Raw genomic sequence first — 25,477 nt, 5'->3', positions numbered from 1 at the left:
CCCAGTTTTTGTCAAGCTGACAAAAAAACTAACAGGTACAAAATAAATACAACATAGTCGCAGTTTTGAAACATTATTGCAGTAATTATTAACTGGAGATTTCTGCCCCACTTTTGATGATTAATTTCCCAAATAAAAGACACAAAACCTTTATATTTATAATAAGCCTTAAAAGCACTAGAACTAGGCAGATATCAACCCTCTATGCTATTTTGTCTACTTCCCTGTCAATAACCCCAAAAGACAACTTGTCATGTTCCATCTGGGCCACTCCTACTCCAATTGGCTGGCCCTTGTGGCCACACTTTTACAATCCACCTACCCTGAAGTGTCTTCTCCCTTCTCCTCTTGGTCTGTGCCTCAGACCCCAACCTCAAGAACTGAAGTCCTGCCTACCTCTCTTCTGTTCAGCTACAGGCTGCAGGCATCTTTATTCAACCAATAGTTTTAAATTAAGGAGTAAGGTTTGCACAACAAAAGCTGGTGTATGTGAGAATTCACTGGTTTTGAGGCAACTAGACCTTGGGATACAGAATTTAGCATTACAATACATAGCAACAGACCAAACCTCAACAAAATAGGTATTGTCTGGTTACAGTTAGCAACAGGAACATCTATCTACTAGATGTTATTGAAACATTGATCATCTGTTTCTAATACTGATTGTTATTTTGGAAAGTTTATGAAGACAGTAAGAAACAGACAGTTTCCAAATTTAGAACCTGGCAATGAAATACATGATGTCCACTTGGATGATTTTGATTATTTTACAGGATAATCTTAGAGTTCATATCTTAAAACATTCTTTTCCCATTACATCTTAAAAACAAATATACAAAGCAATGGGCTTCATTATGGAATTTTCACCTTAGTCCTTCCAATGAGTTGGTGTTTTAAAACTATTTCCACTCTAATTATTTTTTTAAATCTGTTAAACTGAGTAGTAAACTTTAATTTATGCCATTGTTGTTAATTAGTTGAATTTTAAATTTCATTTACATTTTCAGGATTATCCAATAAATATTTAGATAATCACTTATATGCTATTGATTTTGAGCTGATATTATATGTCTTAATCTTTCCTTGATTTAATTTTGCCACATACTGAATTATAACTGGTTCTATAAAACATTCTTAAATACTTAAAATGTATTCATTTTCACAATATTATTAAAGCAAAGCACACATTTTATCACTGTACATTATAAAACAAGTGTATGCATTTTCATCTTCAGGAAACAGAATGCTAACAGAAATGTAAAGTTCTTCATGTCCTCCTCTAGTTACTACTATTGTGAACTCAAAACCATGGACATTGTTTCTTTGTTCACAATTTAATATTATTGAGATAAAATCAATATTACATAAAATGTATGGTGTTACATTGGTGTGGCAATAAATCTCACACAATTTAATTAACTGAATGAGAGACCTATAGAAGACTGTGCCCACTATCACTAAGCCATTCTCAATTAGTGGTTGCTAGGGGAGACGAGCTGCCATTTTCCCATCCTCCTTAAACAACATTGGTAACCCCTCATAATCTGCCCTTTCCTCTGTCACATCAGAGATAGAGTAACCCATTATGCCTAGGCCTCATTGGGCCTCACCTGTAGGCTCAGATTTTTCAAAACCTACTTTAATAAGGGTTCTTAAATGATTCAACCTTCCTCCTAGCCCACCACCCAGCAGAGGTACAAAAAAGAAAGGTTAATAGGACGAAGTGGGATGTGGACCTGTTTAGAAATAGTTCCTTGGGTCTATTTCAATCTTTGTTGTCAGCAGTCCTGTCCACTAGCAAAACACTAACATGGATCAGCAGCTGCAGGTTTCCAGCTACAGAGCTGGAGGTGGGACTAGGGGAATTGGATCTCAGGAACAATAAGAGAGGTGTGGGTCTGCCTTCATACTGCTTGTTGCCCTGAGGAGACCTGCTCTTGGGTTAGCATGGGGATACATGCTAAAAAGGCCTACGGCACAGCAACCAGTCAGGGGAAGGAAAGTAGAAAGGGATAGTTTGTGGGATCCACTGGAGATATGGGCAGGGATAAGGTTAGGCTGCAGCTGGTGTTCTTTGAAGTGCTAGGGGGGGATACTGCGGGATTGGATCTTGGGATTTGGCGGGGGTGGGATGGGGTGGGGGACGACAGATATCTACGGGCAGCCTACCTACTGGTAATACATTAAGCTTTTAGTTTTCAGGTTTATTATAAGTGCTCTTTATATATTGTAGTTTCTTTCTGTCGCTTGGTGATTTGGATCTACCCTTCAGATGAACCCTTTTAAGTCTAACATCAAGAAAAATATATGAGAGCATGTTTTGCGATGACATATATTGTGATGGCTATTCCTGGTTGTCAACTTGACTATATCTGGGACTAGAAACCCAAAATGGAGAACACACCTGTGTAGGCTTAGACTTTTTAAAAATCCTACTTTAATAAGATTTCTTAAATGCTTCAACCTCTCTTCTAACCCACTGACCAAAAGTAGGGGAGAAAGATGGTTAATAGAACAAGGGGGATGTGGACCTGTCTAAGTAGTTCTTTGGGGGCAATTCCAATCTTCATTGTTGGAATATCAGTAGTCCAGTCCAAAATATCAAACACGATCCAATAGCAGCAGTTCCGTCCAGTCAGCATGCACCAATCATAAATCAGTGGCAGCAGCTATATCCAGAGGAAACTGCTAGGCTCCACTGAATTGGCACAAGTCTGTGGCCACAACAAGAAGCAGACAGAATACCATGAGAAGTTCTTTGGTGAATTTTTCTGTATGAAGTCACAACAAATGAAGATCGGTGAAGACCAGCAAAGCCTTGCGAGAGCATTAGTCACTGTCTATTGGGTTCTACTTAATACTCTTTGGAAACACCACATTTCCTCTCAAGTGTCTGCCACGCAAAACATCCTCTCACATGTCTGCTCCAGCAAAGCATTCTCTCTTAAGACTGAAGTGGAAACTTAATGATTATCTGGAAAGTCAGTTGTGTTGGATAGTGTTTTGCTGGGGCAAACATGTGAAGGAGTGTTTTCCTGAAGTGGACACAGGTGAAAGATTAAGGCAGTCTTGTAAATGAATGATTCCCGAAGCAGGCCCAAGCGAAAAGAAATTCTGCTAAAACAAGCACATGAAAGGACACATGATGAGAGATTCTTTGCTAATGACACACATGGATTGGTTCACCTTACATTGCTTAGTTGAGCTGCATTTGTTGGGATGCCATAGAGGTCCCATAGAACTTCTGGTGCCCTTCCATCCAGGTGTCTCTTGTTGACTCATGCCAAGGCTGAGGCCTGGCTGTCTTTGTTAGGTAGTGCCACCACTGCTGATTTGTGTTTGCTATCCCAACTCTACCAAACTAGACTGCTGATATATTCATGAAATGTCTGCGAATGTATTGAGGTGCCTCTGCAAACCTTTGAACTGAACTGCCTATTTTCTAGACAACACAGACAGGAGTTGCTCCAAAGAACCATTTCTAAACAGGTTCACTTCCCCCTGATCCTTTCTTTTCCACTACCTTTGGTAAGTGGTAGGCTAAAAGAAAGGTTAAAATGTTTAAGAACCATCATTAAAAGTAGGACTTGAAAAAATTAAAGTTAGAAAGATAATGGATAAGCTAGAATAAGATGATTAAATAGGAGAAGAATAGGACATCAAGGTAAAGGAGGGAATATTGAAGACAACTAACACTAAAGGTCTTTTGAAATGACATATGGAAACCCACTACTGTAGAAACTTCCTAAAATATACATATATGAAAATAATTAAGTGGAGTTACCATATAATGGGGAAGACAAGTCCCCAGCTGGACATTTTATAACACAAAATAAAACCTCCTGTACCAGGAATGGGTTAAATCTTTTTGAATTATTGGCCAAATATTTGCCATGAACATCCAGTCCCCAACACCACAGGTTATTGTTGTTTTCTGAAACCGGATAGTAAGGTCCTATTACTAAAAACAATACATTTACTCATGTTATCCAATGTAGAAAAATCAAGAAATGCTTACTTGGAAGCTTAACTCCTAATGACTAGAATTCACAGTATGACAAAGACCTATCTTCAAGATATGCTGATGCAATAGTGACACAAAAATTATGAAGTAACTAAACACTTTTTGAGTGGATTTAAGGCCCATTCCATGTGGCTGAACCCCAAACTAACACTGCTAAATGGGCCAAGCACCAGAGACTACATAGCAATGAAAGGACTTCTAATGATATAGATCAGTGAACTGATCAACCATCATCAGAGAAACTTCTTGCAGGAAATGGAAATTAATACTGAGTCCCAAACTAGACAACATACCAGTACAGACTTTGGAGCGCTTAGCCCTAAATAGGATGTCTTTGTCATACTCAGGGATCTCTGAAGAAAAGTTGGTGGAAAAAAATTTTAAGAGCCAGAAGTGATACATAAGTCCCAGGAAACATTGTTTTCATGTCACAAAAGGACTGATGCACAAATGAACTCACAGAACCTTCACAGTATGCACTAGTCTTGCACAAGTTCAAGACAGATTTTTAAAAAATCTAAGCAAGAGGGGAAGTGAGCAAAATGTGCCACTTCTAACCAAGAGTATATTTCCAATTGATAGCTACTGGTAGAGGGGAAAAAAGTTTTGTTCAGTGGAGTAACATTGCATATGTTAACCATACTCCAGGGCAGGCAGGCCTCATGCTGATGTATGTATATTTGGCTAACATGAAATTGACTTCATGTGGATTTTTTATTTATTTTATTTTATTTTTCTATTTTATTTTTTTAAGTGAGACAAAGAACATGAATTTGGATGGCACGTTGGCTGGAATAAGAATAGTCCCCGTAGGCTCATATATCCGAACGCTTAGTCATCAGGGAATAGCACTATTTGAGGAATTAGGACTTAAGAGGTGTGACCTTGTTGGAGGAAGTAAGTCACTGACAGTGGGCTTTGGGTTTTAAAAAGTCGATAAGGACAGCAGGAGTTAGGCGCGATGCTTTCCACTGCTGCTTACCGGGACTGGGACCGAGAGCTTGGAATGGGACCTCAGGGCTCTGTCGGCCCTGTGTAGCTGCGTTTTTCACCTTATGCCTTCAACGGAGGTCCTGTATTGGCAATTGCTGGAGAAGATTTTTCCATCGTTGCTTCAGACACTCGGTTGAGTGAAGAATTTTCAATTCATACCCGAGATAGCCCCAAATGTTATAAACTAACAGACAAAACAGTAATTGGCTGCAGTGGTTTTCATGGAGATTGTCTCACTTTGACAAAGATTATTGAAACAAGATTAAAGATGAACAAGGCCATGAGAACGGGGGCAGTTGCCGCAATGCTGTCTACCATCCCGTGCTCACGGCGCTTCTTCCCTTACTATGTTTACAACATCATTGGAGGACTTGATGAAGAAGGAAAGGGAGCTGTATACAGCTTTGACCCAGTGGGCTCTTACCAGAGAGACTCTGTCAAGGCAGGAGCTTCAGCAAGTGCCACGCTACAGCCTCTGCTGCACAACCAGACTGGTTTCAGACGTATGCAAAGTGTGGAGCATGTCCCCCAGGATCCTGGACAGAGCTATGAGGCTGGTGAAAGATGTCTTCATTTCTGCAGCCGAGAGGGATGTGTATACTGGAGATGCCCTCAGGATCTGCATCGTGACCAAAGAGGGCATCAGGGAGGAAACTGTTCCCCTGCGGAAAGACTCATGTGTGGGTCATATATTGGAGCTGTGGCACAAGTTTGTTTTATTAAAAAGAAATGTAAAGCACTCATTTTCTTACACTGTGTCTTCTCTAAGCGTGACAAATTGGGAAGAATTTCGTCCTTAGGGGTTGGAGAGAGAACTCTTCAGTTTAAAAAGTATGGCTCTTGTGAGAACCTCCGTTTGATTCCTAACACCCACCTGTAACTCCAGTTCCAGGGGCTACAGTGTCCTCTTCTGGCCTCAACAGGTACATGCAAATGTCCACATACAAATGTATGAAATGAAAAATAAAACCACTAATAAAATTTCTTTTTCTTTAAAATTTTTTTTAAAAAGTTGATACCAAGCCCAGAATTTCTTTCTGCCAACAAATTAGGATCTAGTTCTCAGCTACTACTCCAGCATCTGCCTATATGCTGCTATGCTTCCTGTCATGATAATGGATTAAACCTCTGAAACTGTAAGAAAGCCCATTTAGTTTTCTCCTGTAACAGTTACCTTAGTCATGGTGTCTCTTACACTGCAATAGAGCTGTGACTAAGGTAGGTGAGTAGAGAGCGTGAGGATCTTGGAGGAGTTAGGGGAGGGGAAAGATTATGATCAAATTATAATGTATTGAAAAGTTTAATAAAAAATTAAAGTACTAAATACTATTTGAAACAATGAATCTTACATATTTAAAGACTCATTATTTCCCTACTTTTATTTCCTTTAAAAATAAATTAACGGGGAGGCCGGAAGTAGTCGAAGCCAGCGGCTGAAGTAGCCGAAGCCAGAGGCGAAAGTAGCCGAAGCCAGAGGCGAAAGTAGCCGAAGCCATTGGCGGAAGCAGCCGAAGCCAGCGGCGGAAGTAGTTGAAGCCAGCGGCGGAAGTAGCCAGAGCGGGCAGGCGGCGAGGCGAGGCAAGAGCTACACAGGGCCCTACGCAGTCGCGTAAGCATGTCGGACTTCTACAAGTTTGAGCAGCAGCTCAAGGGGAACAAAGAAGAACGGGACAAGGAGAACCGGCACCATAAGCGTAGTCACAGTCGCTCTCGAAGCCGAGATAGAAAGCGCAGGAGCTGGAGCCGAGAGCGGCGCAATCCAGACCAGCGCAGTGACTCTCAGGATAGGAGGCGGCGACGACGAAGCCAACATTTGACCAGAGGCGCTAAAGAGGAGCAGGGTGGATGGATTCGTTCCCCGTGCCATGAGAAGAAGAAGGTGCGTAAATACTGGGACGTGCCGCCACCTGGCTTTGAGCACGTCACCCCAATGCAGTACAAGGCCATGCAAGCTGCTGGTCAGATTCTAGCCACCGCCCTTCTCCCGACCATGACTCCTGGTGGTCTGGCTGTGACCCCGATGCCAGTGCCTGTGGTTGGGAGCCAGATGACCAGACAGGCCAGACGTCTCTACGTGGGCACCATCCCTTTTGGCATCACCGAGGAGTCTATGCTGGACTTCTTAAACACCCAGATGCATCTGAGGGGCTTGACTCAGGCCCCTGGCAACCCGATCTTGGCTGTGCAGATAAATCTAGACAAAAATTTTGCTTTTTTGGAGTTCCGGTCAGTGGATGAGACGACCCAGGCCTTGGCCTTTGATGGCATCATCTTCCAGGGCCAGTCATTGAAGATTCGAAGGCCTCATGACTACCAACCACTGCCTGGCATGTCAGGGAGCCCCTCTGTTTATGTGCCTGGAGTTGTATCCACCATAGTCCCAGACTCTGCCCACAAGCTGTTCATCGGGGGTTTGCCCAACTACCTAAATGATGACCAGGTAAAAGAGCTGCTGACATCCGTTGGGATTCTCAGGGCCTTCAACTTGGTCAAGGATAGTATCACAGGGCTCTCCAAGGGCTATGCCTTCTGTGAGTACATGGACATCAACGTCACCGATCAGGCCATTGCGTGGCTGAATGGGATGCATCTAGGGGACAAGAAGCTGCTTGTCCAGAGGGCAAGTGTGGGAGCCAAGAATGTCGCTCTGAGCATCATCAATCAGACACCTGTGACCCTTCAAGTGCCCGGCCTGACGAGCTCTCAGGTGCAGATGGGCGGTCACCCAACTACGGTCCTGTGCCTCATGAACATGGTGCTCCCCAAGGAGCTGCTGGACGACGAGGAATATGAAGAGATTGTAGACGACGTACGAGACGAGTGCAACAAGTATGGACTGGTCAAATCGATTGAAATTCCCCGCCCCATGGATGGTGTTGAGGTGCCTGGCTGTGGAAAGATCTTTGTGGAGTTCACTTCTGTGATTGACTGCCAGAAAGCTATGCAGGGTCTAACTGGCCGCAAGTTCGCCAACAGAGTGGTGGTCACCAAATACTGTGACCCTGACTCTTACCACGGTCGGAACTTCTGGTAGAGGTGGCTGGGGGATGATGGGGACAGAGCTGGCTGGGAACTTTTCCCCAACCTGCCCCCTCCTCCTTTCCCCCTTGTGAAGAAAATGGGCAGAGGAGTGACAGCCGGATGACAGCCGACAGCAACTGGATTGGCAGCAATTAAGGGGAACGGGGGTGAGGGGCTAAGGCAGGAAGGGGACTGGGTAAGTGCACACAGGCCCACACAGACACATGCACCCACACAGACACAGAGGGAACAGGCTGGGATGGGGACTGTGTGTACAGCAGGGCAGGTAGGACCTCCACAGCCCCTTCCCAAACAGCTTCTTCATATCCCTTACACCCCTTTCTTCTTCTCTTCCCCTATGGTAGGAACATAGGATGTTTATATTTTATGGCCAAACGAATTTGAATTTTGTTGCCTAGCCTTCAGGGCCCTGCCCTCTCCCTTTGCAGGACCACAGCTCCTATCCTCTGGCTTCTGGTCCTCCCTGTTCTCCACCCTGGTTTCTTAAGTAGTTGGTTCTTCTCCTTAGTCTTCCTGACTCTCAACCCATGATCTCTGTCCCGCTCCCCCTCTCAGTGGCAGTTCCATATTTGTTATTACAAATTTGTTCATTAAATATTTTGTTGTATTTTACATTTAGAAAATAAATTCATTTTATTGTTTCTCAGATGTACTGGCTGGTTTTGTGTGTCAACTTGACACAGGCTGGAGTTATCACAGAAAAAGGAGCTTCTGTTGGGGAAATGCCTCCATGAGATCCAGCTGTGGGGCGTTTTCTCAATTAGTGATCTAGCAGGGAGGGCCCCTTGTGGGTGGTGCCATCCCTGGGCTGGGAGTCTTGGGTTCTATAAGAAAGCAAGTTGAGCAAGCCAGGAGAAACAAGCCAGTAAGTAACATCCCTCCATGGCTTCTGCATCAGCTCCTGCTTTCTGACCTGCTTGAGTTCCAGTCCTGACCTCCTTTGATGATGAACAGCAGCATGGAAGTGTAAGCTGAATGAACCCTTTCTTCCCCAACTTGCTTCTTGGTCATGATGTTTGTGCAGGAATAGAAACCCCGACTAAGACATCACACATAATTTACTGATAAAAATAAATTCTTATAGAACATTCAATATAGGACCTCAACATTCTTCTATTTTAATTAGGTATTTTCCTCATTTACATTTCCAATGCTATCCCAAAAGTTCCCCATACCCACCCACCAACTCCCCTACCCACCCACTCCCCCTTTTTGGCCCTGGCATTCCCCTGTACTGGGGCAGATAAAGTTTGCAAGTCCAATGGGCCTCTCTTTCCAGTGATGGGTGACTAGGCCATCTTTTGATACATATGCAGCTAGAGACAAGAGCTCCGGGGTACTGGTTAGTTCATATTGTTATTCCACCTATAGGGTTGCAGTTCCCTTTGGCTCCTTGGGTACTTTCTCTACCTCCTCCATTGGGGACCCTGAGATCCATTCAATAGCTGACTGTGAGCATCCACTTCTGTGTTTGCTATGCCCTGGCATAGTCTCACGAGAGACAGCTATATCTGGGTCCTTTCAGCAAAATCTTGCTAGTGTATGCAATGGTGTCATCGTTTGGAAGCTGATTATGGGATGGATCCCTGGATATGGCAATCACTAGATGGTCCATCCTTTCGTCACAGCTCCAAATTTTGTCTCTGTAACTCCTTTCATGGGTGTTTTGTTCCCAATTCTAAGAAGGGGCAACGTGTCTACACTTTGGTCTTCGTTCTTCTTGAGTTTCATGCGTTTAGCAAATTGTATCTTATATCTTGGGTATCCTAGGTTTGGGGCTAATATCCACTTATCAGTGAGTACATATTGTGTGAGTTTCTTTGTGATTGGGTTACCTCACACAGGATGATGCCCTCCAGGTCCATCCATTTGCCTAGGAATTTCATAAATTCATTCTTTTTAATAGCTGAGTAGTACTCCATTGTGTAAATGTACAACATTTTATGTATCCATTCCTCTGTTGAGGGGCATCTGGGTTCTTTCCAGCTTCTGGCTATTATAAATAAGGCTGCTATGAACATAGTGGAGCATGTGTCCTTCTTACCGGTTGGGACATCTTCTGGATATATGCCCAGGAGAGGTGTTGCTGGATCCTCCGGTAGTACTATGTCCAATTTTCTGAGTTACCGCCAGACTGATTTCCAGAGTGGTTGTACAAGCTTGCAATCCCACCAACAATGGAGGAGTGTTCGTCTTTCTCCACATCCTCGCCAGCATCTGCTGTCACCTGAATTTTTGATCTTAGCCATTCTGACTGGTGTGAGGTGGAATCTCAGGGTTATTTTGATTTGCATTTCCCTGATGATTAAGGATGTTGAACATTTTTTCAGGTGCTTCTCTGCCATTCGGTATTCCTCAGGTGAGAATTCTTTGTTTTGCTCTGAGCCCCATTTTTTAATGGGGTTATTTGATTTTCTGGAGACCACCTTCTTGAGTTCTTTATATATATTGGATATTAGTCCCCTATCCGATTTGGGATAGATAAAGATCCTTTCCCAATCTGTTGGTGGTCTTTTTGTCTTGTTGACAGCGTCTTTTGCCTTGCAGAAGCTTTGCAATTTTATGAGGTGCCATTTATCCATTCTCGATCTTACAGCACAAGCCATTGCTGTTCTATTCAGGAATTTTTCCCCTGAACCCATATCTTCGAGGCTTTTCCCTACTTTCTCCTCTATAAGTTTCAGTGTCTCTGGTTTTATGTGGAGTTCCTTAATCCACTTATATTTTTGTCCTTAGTACAAGGAGATAGAAATGGATCAATTCGCAATCTTCTACATGATACCAGCCTGTTGTGCCAGCACCATTTGTTGAAAATGCTGTCTTCTTTCCACTGGATGGTTTTAGCTCCCTTGTCAAAGATCAAGTGAACATAGGTGTGTGGGTTCATCTCTGGGTCTTCAATTCTGTTCCATTGATCTACTTGTCTGTCACTATACCAGTACCATGCAGTTTTTATCACAATTGCTCTGTAGTACAGCTTTAGGTCGGGCATGGTGATTCCACAAGAGGTTCTTTTACCCTTGAGAAGTGTTTTTGCTATCCTAGGTTTTTTGTTATTCCAGATGAATCTGCCGATTGCCCTTTCTAATTCATTGAAGAATTGAGTTGGAATTTTGATGGGGATTGCATTGAATCTGTAGATTGCTTTTGGCAAGATAGCCATTTTTACTATGTTGATCCTGCCAATCCATGAGCATGGGTGATCTTTCCATCTTCTGAGATCTTCTTTAATTTCTTTCTTCAGAGACATGAAGATCTTATCATACAGATCTTTCACTTCCTTTGTTAGAGTCACGCCAAGATATTTTATATTCTTTCTCAGCCTGTTTATCCTTTGTGTACAGAAATGCCATTGACTTGTTTGAGTTAATTTTATATCCAGCTACTTCTCTGAAGCTGTTTATCAGGCTTAGGAGTTCTCTGGTGGAATTTTTAGGGTCACTCATATATACTATCATATCATCTGCAAAAAGTGATATTTTGACGTCTTCCTTTTCAATTTGTATCCCCTTGATCTCCTTTTGTTGTCCAATTGCTCTGGCTAGGACTTCATGTACAATGTTGAATAGGTAGGGAGAAAGTGGATAGCCTTGTCTAGTCCCTGATTTTAGTGGGATTGCTTCCAGCTTCTCACCATTTACTCTGATGTTGGCTACTGGTTTGCTGTAGATTGCTTTTATCATGTTTAGGTATCAGCCTTGAATTCCTGATCTTTCCAAGACTTTTATCATGAATGGGTGTTGAATTTTGTCAAATGCTTTCTCAGCATCTAACAAGATGTTCATGCGGTTTTTGTCTTTCAGTTTGTTTATATACTGGATTACGTTGATGGATTTCCGTATATTGAACCATCCCTGCATCCCTGGGATGAAACTTACTTGGTCAGGATGGATGATTGTTTTGATGTGTTCTTGGATTCAGTTAGCAAGAACTTTATTGAGGATTTTTGCATCAATATTCATAAGGGAAATTGGTCTGAAGTTCTCTATCTTTGTTGGGTCTTTTTGTGGTTTAGGTATCATCGTAATCGTGGCTTCATAGAATGAGTTGGGTAGAGTACCTTCTGTTTCTATTTTGTGGAATAGTTTGTGAAGAATTGGGATTAGATCTTCTTTGAAGGTCTGATAGAACTCTGCACTAAACCCATCTGGTCCTGGGCTTTTTTTTGGTTGGGAGACTATTAATGACTGCTTCTATTTCTTTGGGGGATATAGGGCTGTTTAGATCATTAACCTGATCTTGATTCAACTTTGGTACCTGGTATCTGTCTATAAGCTTCTCCATTTCATCCAGGTTCTCCAGTTTTGTTGAATATAGCCTTTTGTAGAAGGATCTGATGGTGTTTTGAATTTCTTCAGGATCTGTTGTTATGTCTCCCTTTTCATTTCTGAGTTTGTTAATTAGAATGCTTTCCCTGTGCCCTCTAGTGAGTTTGGCTAAGGGTTTGTCTATCTTGTTGATTTTCTCAAAGAACCAACTCCTCATTTTGGTTGATTCTTTGAATAGTTCTTCTTGTTTCCACTTGGTTGATTTCGCCCCTGAGTTTGATTATTTCCTGCCTTCTACTCCTCTAGGGTGAATTTGCTTCCTTTTGTTCTAGAGCTTTTAGGTGTGTTGTCAAGCTGCTAATGTGTGCTCTCTCTAGTTTCTTTTTGGAGGCACTCAGAGCTATGAGCTACCCTCTTAGAAATGCTTTCATTGTGTCCCATAAGTTTGGGTATGTTGTGGCTTCATTTTCATTGAACTCTAAAAAGTCCTTAATTTCTTTCTTTATTCCTTCCTTGACCAAGGTATCATTGAGAAGAGTGTTGTTCAGTTTCCATGTGAATGTTGGCTTTCTATTATTTATTTTGTTATTGAAGATCAGCCTTAGTCCATGGTGATCTGATAGGATGCATGGGACAATTTCAATATTTTTGTATCTGTTGAGGCTTGTTTTGTGACCAATTATGTGGTCAATTTTGGACAAGGTACCATGAGGTGCTGAGAAGAAGGTATATCCTTTTGTTTTAGGATAAAATGTTCTGTAGATATCTGTCAGATCCATTTGTTTCATAACTTCTGTTAGTTTCACTGTTTCCCTGTTTAGTTTCTGTTTCCATGATCTGTCCATTGGTGAAAGTGGTGTGTTGAAGTCTCCCACTATTATTGTTTGAGGTGCAATGTGTGCTTTGAGCTTTACTAAAGTTTCTTTAATGAATGTGGCTGCCCTTGCATTTGGAGCATAGATATTCAGAATTGATAGATCCTCTTGGAGGATTTTACCTTTGATGAGTATGAAGTGCCCCTCCTTGTCTTTTTTGATGACTTTGGGTTGGAAGTCAATTTTAATAGATATTAGAATGGCTACTCCAGCTTGTTTCTTCATACCATTTGCTTGGAAAATTGTTTTCCAGCCTTTCATTCTGAGGTAGTGTCTATCTTTTTCTCTGAGATGAGTTTCCTGTAAGCAGCAAAATGTTGGGTCTTGTTTGTGTAGCCAGTTTGTTAGTCTATGTGTTTTTATTGGGGAGTTGAGTCCATTGATATTAAGAGATATTAAGGAAAAGTAATTGTTGCTTCCTGTTATTTTTGTTGTTAAAGTTGGCATTCTGTTCTTGTGGCTGTCTTCTTTTAGGTTTGTTGAGGGATTACCTTCTTGCTTTTTCTAGGGTGTGGTTCCCGTCCTTGTATTGTTTTTTTTTCTGTTATTATCCTTTGAAGGGCTGGATTCGTGGAAAGATAATGCATGAATTTGGTTTTGTCATGGAATACTTTTGTTTCTCCATCTATGGTAATTAAGAGTTTGGCTGGGTGTAGCACCCTGGTCTGGAATTTGTGTTCTCTTAGAGTCTGTAGAGCATCTGTCCAGGCTCTTCTGGCTTTCATAGTCTCTTGAAAAATCTGGTGTAATTCTGATAGGCTTGCCTTTATATGTTACTTGACCTTTTTCCCTTACTGCTTTTAGTATTCTATCTTTATTTAGTGCATTTGTTGTTTTGATTATTATGTTTCGGGAGGAATTTCTTTTCTGGTCCAGTCTATTTGGAGTCCTGTAGGCTTCTTGGATGTTCATGAGCATCTCTTTCTTTAGATTTGGGAAGTTTTCTTCTATAATTTTGTTGAAGATATTTGCTGGTCCTTTGAGTTGAAAATCTTCATTCTCATCCACTCCTATTATCTGTAGGTTTGGTCTTCTCATTGTGTCCTGGATTTCCTGGATGTTTCGAGTTAGGATTTTTTTGCATTTTCCATTTTCTTTGACTGTTGTGTCGATGTTCTCTATGGAATCTTCTGCACCTGAGATTCTCTCTTCCATCTCTTGTATTCTGTTGCTGATGCTCGCATCTATGGTTCCAGATTTCTTTCCTAGGGTTTCTATCTCCAGTGTTGCCTCACTTTGGGTTTTCTTTATTGTGTCTACTTCCCTTTTTAGGTCTAGTATGGTTTTGTTCATTTCCATCACCTGTTTGGTTGTGTTTTCCTGTTTTTCTTTAAGGACTTGTAACTCTTTAGCAGTGTTCTCCTGTATTTCTATAAGTGAGTTATTAAAGTCCTTCTTGATGTTCTATACCATCATCATGAGATATGCTTTTAAGTCCGGGTCTAGCTTTTCTGGTGTGTTGGGGTGCCCTGGACTGGGCAAAGTGGGAGTCCTGGGTTCTGATGATGGTGAGCGGTCTTGGTTTCTATTAGTAAGATTCTTACGCTTACCTTTCGCCATCTGGTAAACTCTGGAGTTAGTTGTTATAGTTGTCTCTGTTTAGAGATTGTTCCTCTGGTGATTCTGTTACCCTCTATCAGCAGGCGTGGGAGACAAGCTCTCTTCTCTGAGTTTCAGTGGTCAGAGCAGTCTCTGCAGGCAAGCTCACCTCTTACAGGGAAGGTACACAGTTATCTGGTGTTTGGACCTCCTCCTGGCCGAAGATGAAGGGCCAAAACAGGACCTTTCCCAGAAGCTGTGTTACTTTGGCCTGTCCCAGAAGCTGTTAATTTCAGTAGTCCACACTCTCACCTGTGTAGACTACTTTCTCCGGAGTCCTGGAACCAAAATGGCTCCCGCAGATCTTGAGGCTAGGGCCTCCCGTGCTGGGAGGACACCTGACCTCTGGCCGGGAAGGTGGCCGGATGTCTGAAGCCCGAAAATGGCGCTGCCTCAGAAGCTCTGTGGCTCTCGCCTGTCCCAGAAGCTGTTAGCTTCTGTAGTCCACACTTTCACCTGTGCAGGCTGCTTTCTGCCGGGACCTCAACATTCTTATAGGACCTCAAAGCCTGCTCCCAGTAACACCTCCCATAAGGCCATTCCTCCCCTAAAAGTTCCACCAACTGGGAAACAAGTATTCAAACGTATGAGCCCATCAATGTCATTCAAACTACTACATTTTTACATCATCTCCAGCACTAAATAAATTTCCTCTTTCACTACTTCCTTGCCAGTCCATACTGTCATTTTTTTTAAAAAAAAATTAATCTTGACCATTCTGGTAAAATGAATCTCAAAGTAGCTTTAATTTGAATTTCCCTGGTGGCTAAGATTGTTGAACATTTGAATTGTTTCTCTGAAGTGGAATCTTATGGTTTCTTTGGAAAGTCAGTTGTGTGGGATGGTGTTTTGCTGGAGTAGACCCTTGAAGGAGTGTTTTCCTGAAGCCGATTTGGGTGAAAGGATGTTTTGCTAAAGTAGACACTTGAAAGGACGCATGATGAAGAATTCTTCCCTAATGACGTGTATGCACTGGTTCACCTTAGATTGATTTGTTGAGCTCCATAGAGAGAAATGCACGCGCACAGGCACACACACACACACACACCTGGTGATGTGCTGGTGGCTTAGACATGTGGTAAGGCAAGACCCGTGGAGGACACGTGATGTTTGGAAGGAATATAAATAGGAGTCAATGGACAGTAATGGGGGCTTGCTTGCATAGGTACCTTTACACTGCTTCTTGGTCTCCCATCTTCCCTGAAAGAGCACAGCCAAGAACTTATCCTAGTGTCCCTTCTGGTCCTGGTCCCTCCTGCTAGTTCATTCCAATTCTTCTGAGGCATGGCTGTTTCTGATAGGTCACTGCTGTTGATTTATGTTTGCTATTCCAACACTACTAAACTGGACTGTGCAGTGTTTGCAAGTGGATTGAGCTGCTGCTGCTGACCTGTGAACTGAACTGCTGATTTCCTGACAATGTATATGGGATTTGCTTCAAAAAAACAATTTCTTTCTTTCTTCTTTTGGTTTGTTGAGACAGGGTTTCTCTGTGTAGCCCTGGCTGTCCTGGAACTCACTCTGTAGACCAGGCTGGCCTCAAACTCAGAAATTCGCCTGCCTCTGCCTCCTAAGTGCTGGGATTAAAGGAGTGTGCCACGACTGCCTGGCTCAAAAAACAATTTCTAAACAGGTCCACTTCCCCCAAATCCTAATAACCTTTTCCCCCCCACTACCTCTGGTGGATGGTGGGCTAGAAGAGAGATTAAAGCATTTAAGAACCCATATTAAAAGTAGTCTTTGAAATAAATTAAGCCTACAGTTTCTTCTAGGTGCATGATTACTTAACAAACTATGACCAACAACAACCAACAACTCACCCTACCTCTCCAGGCCCGAGCATTTATATACCCTCTGAAGTTTCCAATATTTCAAACATCACACAATCACAGAAATGATCTGCCACTTGCAAAATCATGTCCCTGCTAGATCACGAGGCAAACCATAATCAGCTGCTGTGGACAATCTGAAGCAACCCCATATTCCACACCTAGGATCAAAATGAAAACATATTCATATAATATTTCTGTGTTTTTTTCAAAGAAATCAAAATTCCAAAATTGTCACTACATACATCCTTTCAAGATATGTCCCTGTGATCTATTTTCTCTAACTAGATCCCACCACCTACTTTCTATCACCTACTACTGTGAGTTATCAAGGGTTTAAGTTAGCTAGATCTCTCAGGATCTAATTATATCCCAAATGCCTATAAATTAACAAACGAGCCCTCCAGCACATTAGACTTGGGTAGAAATTTCATATTCAAACAATAACATTATTGTAATTGGATTTATTCTGGATTTAGGTTCCAGAAAGATTATTGTTGCTACTAAATTTTATGTAGCCTCTAAGTTTACTAAATTCACTTATTAATTAAAACATCTTAGAGGATTCTACAGAGTTATCTCTATTTAAGACCTTGCCAATAAACAGCAATATATTGGATAATTTCTTTCTTGTTTGGATCCTTTGTATGTCTTTGAGATAAGTACTCTAGCAAAGATATCCTGTGTTATGTTGAAGAAAAATAGTCAAAGTATAGATACTTGCTTTCCCCTGATTTTAGAAGATAACTTTCAAATTTTTACCACTGAGTATATTCTTAGATTTAAATTCATTATATAATTGTTATGCTGAACAAAATTTACATAGGCTTAATAAGCTAAACATTTTTTAGAATGTTATATTTCTCAAATGTCTTATAGGCATATTCTGAGATGATAATATTTTTATACAGTACCTATTTCTACTATGTATATTTTGTCTATACCTGCTCTATACTACAGGTATATGGCTGTAGTACTATGTTTCATTAATTTTCTTTCTGGATGTTCTACTCATTGAAGACAATGTGGTTTAAAAGTCTTCTACTCTTTGTATACTAAGTATTCTATAGGGTTATTTCTATAGATAGGTAGGTTCTATAAATCTATTCCTTCAGTTCTTTTAACATCTGCTGTATATATTTAGGTGGTTCTATGTTGGACCAGTACATATATCCCCAACTATTGTATTCTCTTGATGAATTGATCCATCTGTCATTATGCGATGTTATTTTTATTGATTTATAATGTATCTGCATATATTTTGCTGCAATAAAGTATAGCTATGCCTGTTCACTTTTGATTTATATTTGAATGAAATATCCATCCTCAACCCTGTACTTTTAGTATGTTTACTAAGGTAATGTGAATCAAATAGTTGAGTTATTTGAATTGAGTTTTTAAAAATTTATTCAACCACTCTCTTAGTTTTCTCCCTATAGCAAGGAAGTCACAGCAGAAGCTATGACAAGAGATTGAAGGAATTGGTCATATCACATTCAAAATTATGAACAGACAGCAATGGATGCATGTGTGCCAATACTCAGCTTGCTTTCTCCACCCTTATATAGTTCAAATCTTCTTTCTAGGGAATGATACCACCTACAATGAGTGGGTCTTCCCACATTAGCATAATTACCTATAATCCCTTAATATATTCCCAGAGGTCCTTTTCTCAGGTGGTTTTAGATTGTGTCAACTTGACAATTAAAAGTAACCATTGCAGCCACCTTATGTCTATTGATTGAAGTTTTTAATATATCTGTATTTAAAGTAACTATAGATAGGTAACTATACACTACTGTTATTTTATTATTTGTTTTCTGATTGCTTTGCATAACTTTTATTTTTTCCTCTGTTTTATGATTTGAGGGGTTTCCATAGTGGCATGTATTAGATTGTTTTAATTTATTTGTGTGCGCGTGTACATGATCTTCTCTAGGTTGTTGCTTTATGGTTCCCAAGAGGTTTATATACAATAGTCTATGGATATAACCAACTATTTCAAATTCAAATCAATATAACATTTACATAATTATATAATGTTTGTTTTCCTTATAATATTTAGTGGCTTAATATTTCACCTGTTAAATCATCCCTGTAATATTCTAAACATGAGTAACTTATACTGCTAACTTTCTATGTTGTTAGTGGAATTCTATTTTTCTAATACATATCTAGATTGGCATAGTGGTAATGTTGCTTAATGATAGGGTGTGTTGCTTATCATGTGTGAAACCATAGTTCTAATTCCCAGAACCACAAAGAATTTTTTCAAAATGAATTTGCATTGCAATATATATATCATTACCAGTATTTAAAGAAAAGTCTTGCCAGGTTAAATATTACTGGTTTATATGTGTTCTCTTTTCAAGACTTTAATATATGAATCTGTTCTGAAGTGGAAACTTCTGGTGTCTTTGGAAAGTCAGTTATGTCAAATGATGTTTTGCTGGGGCATACACTTGAAGGGTATGTTTTACTACAGCATACATGTGAAAAAATGTTTTCCTGAAGCAGACACAGGTGAAAGGATATTTTGCTATAGCAGACATGTGAAAAGATGTGTGATGAAGGAATGTAAATATGACCCCACAGGCAGTAAGAGCTGGAGCATTGGTTCATTTTGCTCTGCCTCGCTATTCTTCACTAAGGACAAGCATGTATTGGTTCACCTTCCATTGTACTGCTGAGCTCCACTTGTGATGCCATAGGGAGAAACACACTAAAGAACTTCTTGTGAGGTCCTGCAGCTTCTTGCTACTTCCATGGAATTAGGCTGGTTGGCAAGTCCTGTGGTTTCTTCTGGATTGAATTGCCCTTGCTGGTTAGTAAGTGGTGACTGCCAAGTGGTATGGACTGCAGCTGGTGGCTCATGTGTAGTGTCAGATGAGAGGACTGTACTGTAGCTCTAATTCATATTTGGTGTTTGCTACTGGAGAGAACTGCTGATATTCTGACAATGAAAATTGGACTTGTCTCCAAAGAACTGTTCTTAAACAGGTCTACTTTCCCCCATGTCTTAATAACTTTTCTCTTCCACTACCTCTGGTGGGTGGTGTGCTAGAGAGGGGCTGAAAGCTTATTAAAGTATGCTGAGATAAAGTGAAGTTCTATCCTAGACTGTTGGTCTTATGCTTAGAAGTTTGCAAATAAGTACTGGGATCTCAGTTGTGTATCAGCATGTTTATTCCTGTTTCTGTTTTCAAAACTTAGTTTTTGTTTTAAATGGTGAATATTTTATTATTGAAGAACATTAAGAAAATTCAAAAATTGACCTCATAGATAAATGCTGCCAGAGACCCACTGAGGATGTTGCATTATAGGAGATAAGTTTAGCATGCATGAAGAAGAACAGAGAGCAGCAAACTTAATACTGTGGTGGAACGTTAAGTTTTTTAAAGTCTACTTTTAGTGATAGTTCTTAAATGCTTTAACTTCCCTTCTATACCACAACCCACTAGAGGTAGTAGAAAAGAAAGGATATGGGGAAGTGAACCTGTTTAGAAAAGTTCTTTGGAGCAAATCCCATCTGCGTTGTCAGGAACTCAGCAGTTCAGTTCACAGGTCAGCAGCAGCATCTTGACCCACTTGCATACACTTCACAGATATATCAGCAGTCCAGTTCGGTAGTTTCAGGATAGCAACAAGCAGCATTACCTAGCAGAAACAACCAGGCAGGAGACATTCAGACCAATAGGGACATCAGGAATAGTTCTCAGCTGTGCTTCTCTCAATGTAATGAAGATCAGTGAAGACACTAGACCAAGAAGCATTTTAGCTGTGTAAGCAAGCCAAACTCAGCCTCCTTCACTGTTCATAGAATCCTATTTACACTCCCTCCCCTGTTCTCCATGTGTCTTGCCTCAGCACACGAGTCTGTCTCAGCTGGCATCACTCTGCCAATTGGCCCAAGTCCACATAAGTGACAAGAAGCCACAACACACCATCAGAAGGTTTTTGATGTGTTCCTCTCTATGAAGTTCTGACAAATAGAGCTCAACTACATAATGTAAGGCAAACCAATGTTCTTAGGGAAAAATCTTTCATTACATGTCCTTTCATGTGCTTGCTTTAACAGAACTTCCTTTTACTTATATTTGCTTCAGTGAAGCATTTCTTCACAAGTCTGCCTTAGCCTTTAACCTGTGTCTGCTTCAGCAAAATATTCCTTCACATATTTACCTCAGCAAAACACCACCCAACACAACTAACTTTCCAAAGAACCTTTAAGTTGCCATTTCACTGTGGAGATATGAAATCCTGCCATTTGAAATCAGAGGTGTGTCCAGTCATATGTAGATTCAGGATAGTGTCAGGAATATTATACATGTAATTATCATTATATTTTCCCAATGCTATTGTAACATAGGTGCCAGTCTGTGGTTCCACTGTTGCCTGTGAACAAGGGCTTACTAGGGTGGTGTTGAGCAGAACTGTGATGCACAGACTAAGATCATAAGAAAATGTGCCTCTCACCAGTATGCTTTGTTATCACTGATTCCAATAGTCACTCTAGCCAAGAGCAAATGTGCTTCAATTCAGCCACAGCCTACGCCTGCTCACATGCCAGCAGGAAAAACTGTGGAAAATAGCAGAAGGAAAACAAGTGTCCCCCTGCTTCCAAATATGCTCAGCTAACAATATCTCTAAAAGGAATATTGCTCAGCTCCAACCATGAATCAATCAATAATTCTTTTTTTTTTTTCCGAGACGGGGTTTCTCTGTATAACCCTGGCTGGCCTCAAACTCACTTTTTGACCAGGCTGACCTCGAACTCAGAAATCCACCTGCCTCTGCCTCCCAGGTGCTGGGATTAAAGGAGTGCGGCCACCACCACCCGGCTCAATAATTCTTAATTCCTGGCAGATACATCAACTTAAATAAAGGAGCCTGCAGATGTCATCCTGTCCCTTGTTTTACATGACTAGAAGAACCCTGAGGCTCCCAGGTATATATACCCACAATTACAGCTATCAGGAACATGACAACTGTTGGTGTCATGAAACTATTCAAGTTTCACTACTGTTCATCTCTCTAATTTGTCTGGCAATGCATTCTAACAAGACTGGTGTGAGTGCACTGTGACAGTCCTGCCCTCACAAGGCCCCATGAAGCACCAAAATCCACATGTCTATCTGGTCATAGGATAAGTGCCTCAAGCCAGTCATCACTACGGATAGAGGAAATATCAGAGACTTAACAAGTATAAAATCTAATACCCATTGTTGCTGAGGAAAATGAATTTATATGAATGAGGGGGCTCATTCCTATACTAAAAGTAAGCACACACCATATACCTAATACACTGTGAAACAAAACAGGCTGATTTCTTGAAATGACAAATTCAAAATTAAGTTCTCATCCTAGGTGCAAATAATCCAGGAGAAAACAATCATGTCTACTGTTGCCACATCTATGCAGTGTATTGGAGCCACCTCTGTTACTTGTAAGGTATCTGTGTGTTGCTTTATGCTCGTACCTACTGTTACTTTTTTTTTATTACTTGTTGGGTTATTCTTTTTTTTATGGTTTTTCGAGACAGGGTTTCTCTGTGTAGCCCTGGCTGTCCTGGAACTCACTTTGTAGACCAGGCTGGCCTCGAACTCAGAAATTCGCCTGCCTCTGCCTCCCGAGTGCTGGGACTAAAGGCCTGTGCCACCACGCCCGGCTGTTGGGTTTTTCTTTCTTCTACCCTTTCTGCACCTTCTCTTCAACCCCTAACACTAGATAAGAGAGAAAAAAAGAAGAAAGTAAAGAGATCCCTGAATCAAGTCAGGTGTCTAAAAGAAGGAGACTTATCAGTAGGCTACTTCCTACTGACTGGGGGCATCTAGTTTCTTAGAGCAAGTTTCATCTCCACCTTCAGGACAGCTAACTTCTTGTTTCTTCTTTGCACACATCTACTTAACAAACTACAACCAACCACCAACTGCCAACCCATCCCTCCTCTCAGGGCCCTCTGAATATATACCCTCTGAAAAGTCCTCAGATTTCCAGACATCAATCATAAAAACTATGTGCAGTTGGCAAAATCACACCCCTGCCAGAGATCTAGGCAAATCATAGTCAACTTCTGTGGACAATTTGAAGTAGCCCCATATCTCCCAACTGGGATTAAAATGAAAATATATACTTATAATATTTCTGGTTTTTTCCAAACAAATCAAACCTCCAAAATTTTAACTATCGCCCATACCACTGACAAGTTGGAAGATAAGTGCTTTTTTGCCTCTGGAGCTACAACTGTTAGAAACTGTTAGTAACTGAGTTATTTTTAACTCAGGATGAGGGAATCCACATAAACCAGTAAGGAACAATTCCACATAGTATACTTTGACACATAATTTATCAAAGCAACTGTTAGCTACACCTCAGCTGTAGGAATACAAACAGTGTTGGGCTTTTATTTATTTTTATTTTTTTAAAGATGCTACTTGGTAAATCAAATACATAAATAAAAAAAGAAAAACAATGAGTGTTGTACTATACTTTGTGGAAATTAATTTCATGTGTGCTGTGTCTTCTAAACAGTAACTCATAAAAATATCTTCGTAGCTTTAGGAATAGCAAAAGTATTTTGATAACAGAGCAAAAAGAACAAACAACAAGAGAAAACATTATACAACCTGGGTAACATCAAAATTTCTGTTCACTAATATATAACATTCACAAAGAACTCTGCCATAGGAAAATGCAAGAAAATATACATAAATCTGAGAAACACTGTTTCTTATAGCCTATATATAGAAATAATAGATCTCCACATTTGAATGTATCTTGTATAATTCTATATAGAAATTCAAATGCATGACTCAGTAAACTCAATAACTTGAATGAATCTCATATAACCTTGTGTAACCAAAGCAAAGCAGAACAAATAGTACTACATTACTAAATTATGTAAGATAAGCAAAATAAATCTATAATGTTAGAAATCAAGAGAATAGTCATTGAAGCCTGAGAGTCAGTGAAACTTGGGGAGTGAAATGACATAATAGATTTAGCTGAAGGGCTGGGAGTGGGTTCTATTTATTGAGCAAGGCAATAGTTTATCACAATTGTGAAAATTCAATACTCATGTTTATATAGCTTGGCCATGTATGTTTTACCACAAAATATATGCAATGGAATAATATTTATCCACAAAATAATTAAATCCTGTCATGTGCAGCAGCAAGGATGAAACTGGCTGATCTTATTTGTTAAGCCAAATAAGCCACAGCAAGATACATAGCGCATTTTCTTGCTCAAATGTTGAAACATCAAAGAGCATATAGTGGTAGTCACTAAAGTTAGCAGTATTAAGAGGGTGGAGGGATACGTTAATGTCTAGCAAAGGAACAATAAACCTAACGTCCTACAGCACAGCAGAGTTACTCACTTTACAGCAACTTAATAGATATTCATAAAACTTTAAAGGAGAAGAATTTAAAAGTTCATACCACAAAGAAATAAATGCTTAGGAATATGAAAATGCGGATTATCCTAAGTTGATAATTATATATTTCACACATATAGAATTGCCACATTGTATCCCCAAATATGCATAATTATATCAGTAAACTTAAGGAGGGGAAGGGAAAAGGAAGACAGCTAAAATTAAGGGTTTTTTGAAAGGTACTATGGAAGCCTAATACTGTAGAATTCCCCTAAAATACATACACATATGAGGCTACCTAAATGAAATTGCCAAATAATGGGGGGAAAGAGGCCTGGCTGAACATCTCCTGTCACCACATAAACCTTCCAATACTGGGAATGAGTTACATCTAATTGAGTTATTGGCCAAAGGGGCCCCATGGGAACCCCAAACAACCAGGCTGTTGCCAGGACTAGGATGCTCTTCACAAACTGAAGGCAAAAACCTATTGCTGAAGACAACACCTACAGAACTCATTGAACACAAAGTTGAACTGGTGCCTCAGGAATGTTCAATCCTACAAGCTTGTGTTCTTGGTACTGGAGGTACTCTGCATGCTACTAATAGAGACATGTCAATGCCAACCCAGCTACAAACTCTTCTATCTACAATGGTGTCTTGCTTGTAAGATAAGCTAGTCCAGTGGTGGCACAAAGCTCGGCAGAGTAAGCAATGAATACCTGGGTTGATTTAAGACCCACTAAATGAGATGGAACTTGTCTTAGGGTTTCATTGCTGTGAAGAGACACCATGGCCAAGGCAACTCTTATAAGGGCAAACATTTAGTTGGGGTTGGCTTATAGTTTCAGAGATTCAGTCCGTTATCATCATGGTGGGAAGCACAGCAATGTGCAGGCAGACATGGTGCTGGAGGAGCTGAGAGTTCTACATCTTGATCTGCAGGCAGCAGAACTGGACTGTCTTCTACAGGCAGTCAGGAGGAGGCTGTGTTCCTCAGGCAGCTAGGGAGGAGGCTCTCTCTTCTGCACTGAGAGGATCTTGAGCTCTAGTAGCCCAACTACACAAAGCCCATCTCATAGCCCACCTACACAGCACCACACTTCCTCCAACCAGGCCACAACTATTCCGACAAGGCCACACCCCCTCTAATAGTGCCACTTCCCATGGGCCAAGCATATTCATACCACCACATAAACCATACTCAAAGCTGCTTGGGTAACAAAGAACCTGAAACTAGATAGCCCAGGGTTCTAGGGTAAAATCAAAATCTACTATTCTACTAAAAGAACACAGTAATAAAATGACTCCCAATGACGTTCTGCTATATTCATGTTGGGCACCGGGTGTGGGGGAATAAAGGGAGTGGGAGAAAACCAGCGTCCTGCCAGAGTTCTGGTGCTCTGGGCAGGCAGATGCAGGACTGCTGCAAGCTTTCCACGTGGCCCCGGGTGGGTGTCTGGCTGTGG

General features: G+C 40.8%; 2 pseudogenes; both read left to right on the top strand.

The window, feature by feature from the left end:
- On the top strand, window positions 4,972–5,994 carry Gm14830 (predicted gene 14830; annotated as a pseudogene).
- On the top strand, window positions 6,531–8,675 carry Gm7061 (predicted gene 7061; annotated as a pseudogene).

This window comes from Mus musculus, chromosome X (genome assembly GCF_000001635.26).
Source record: "Mus musculus strain C57BL/6J chromosome X, GRCm38.p6 C57BL/6J".
Classification (NCBI taxonomy): Eukaryota; Metazoa; Chordata; class Mammalia; order Rodentia; family Muridae; genus Mus; species Mus musculus.
This window is presented reverse-complemented; position numbering and strand designations above follow the sequence as displayed.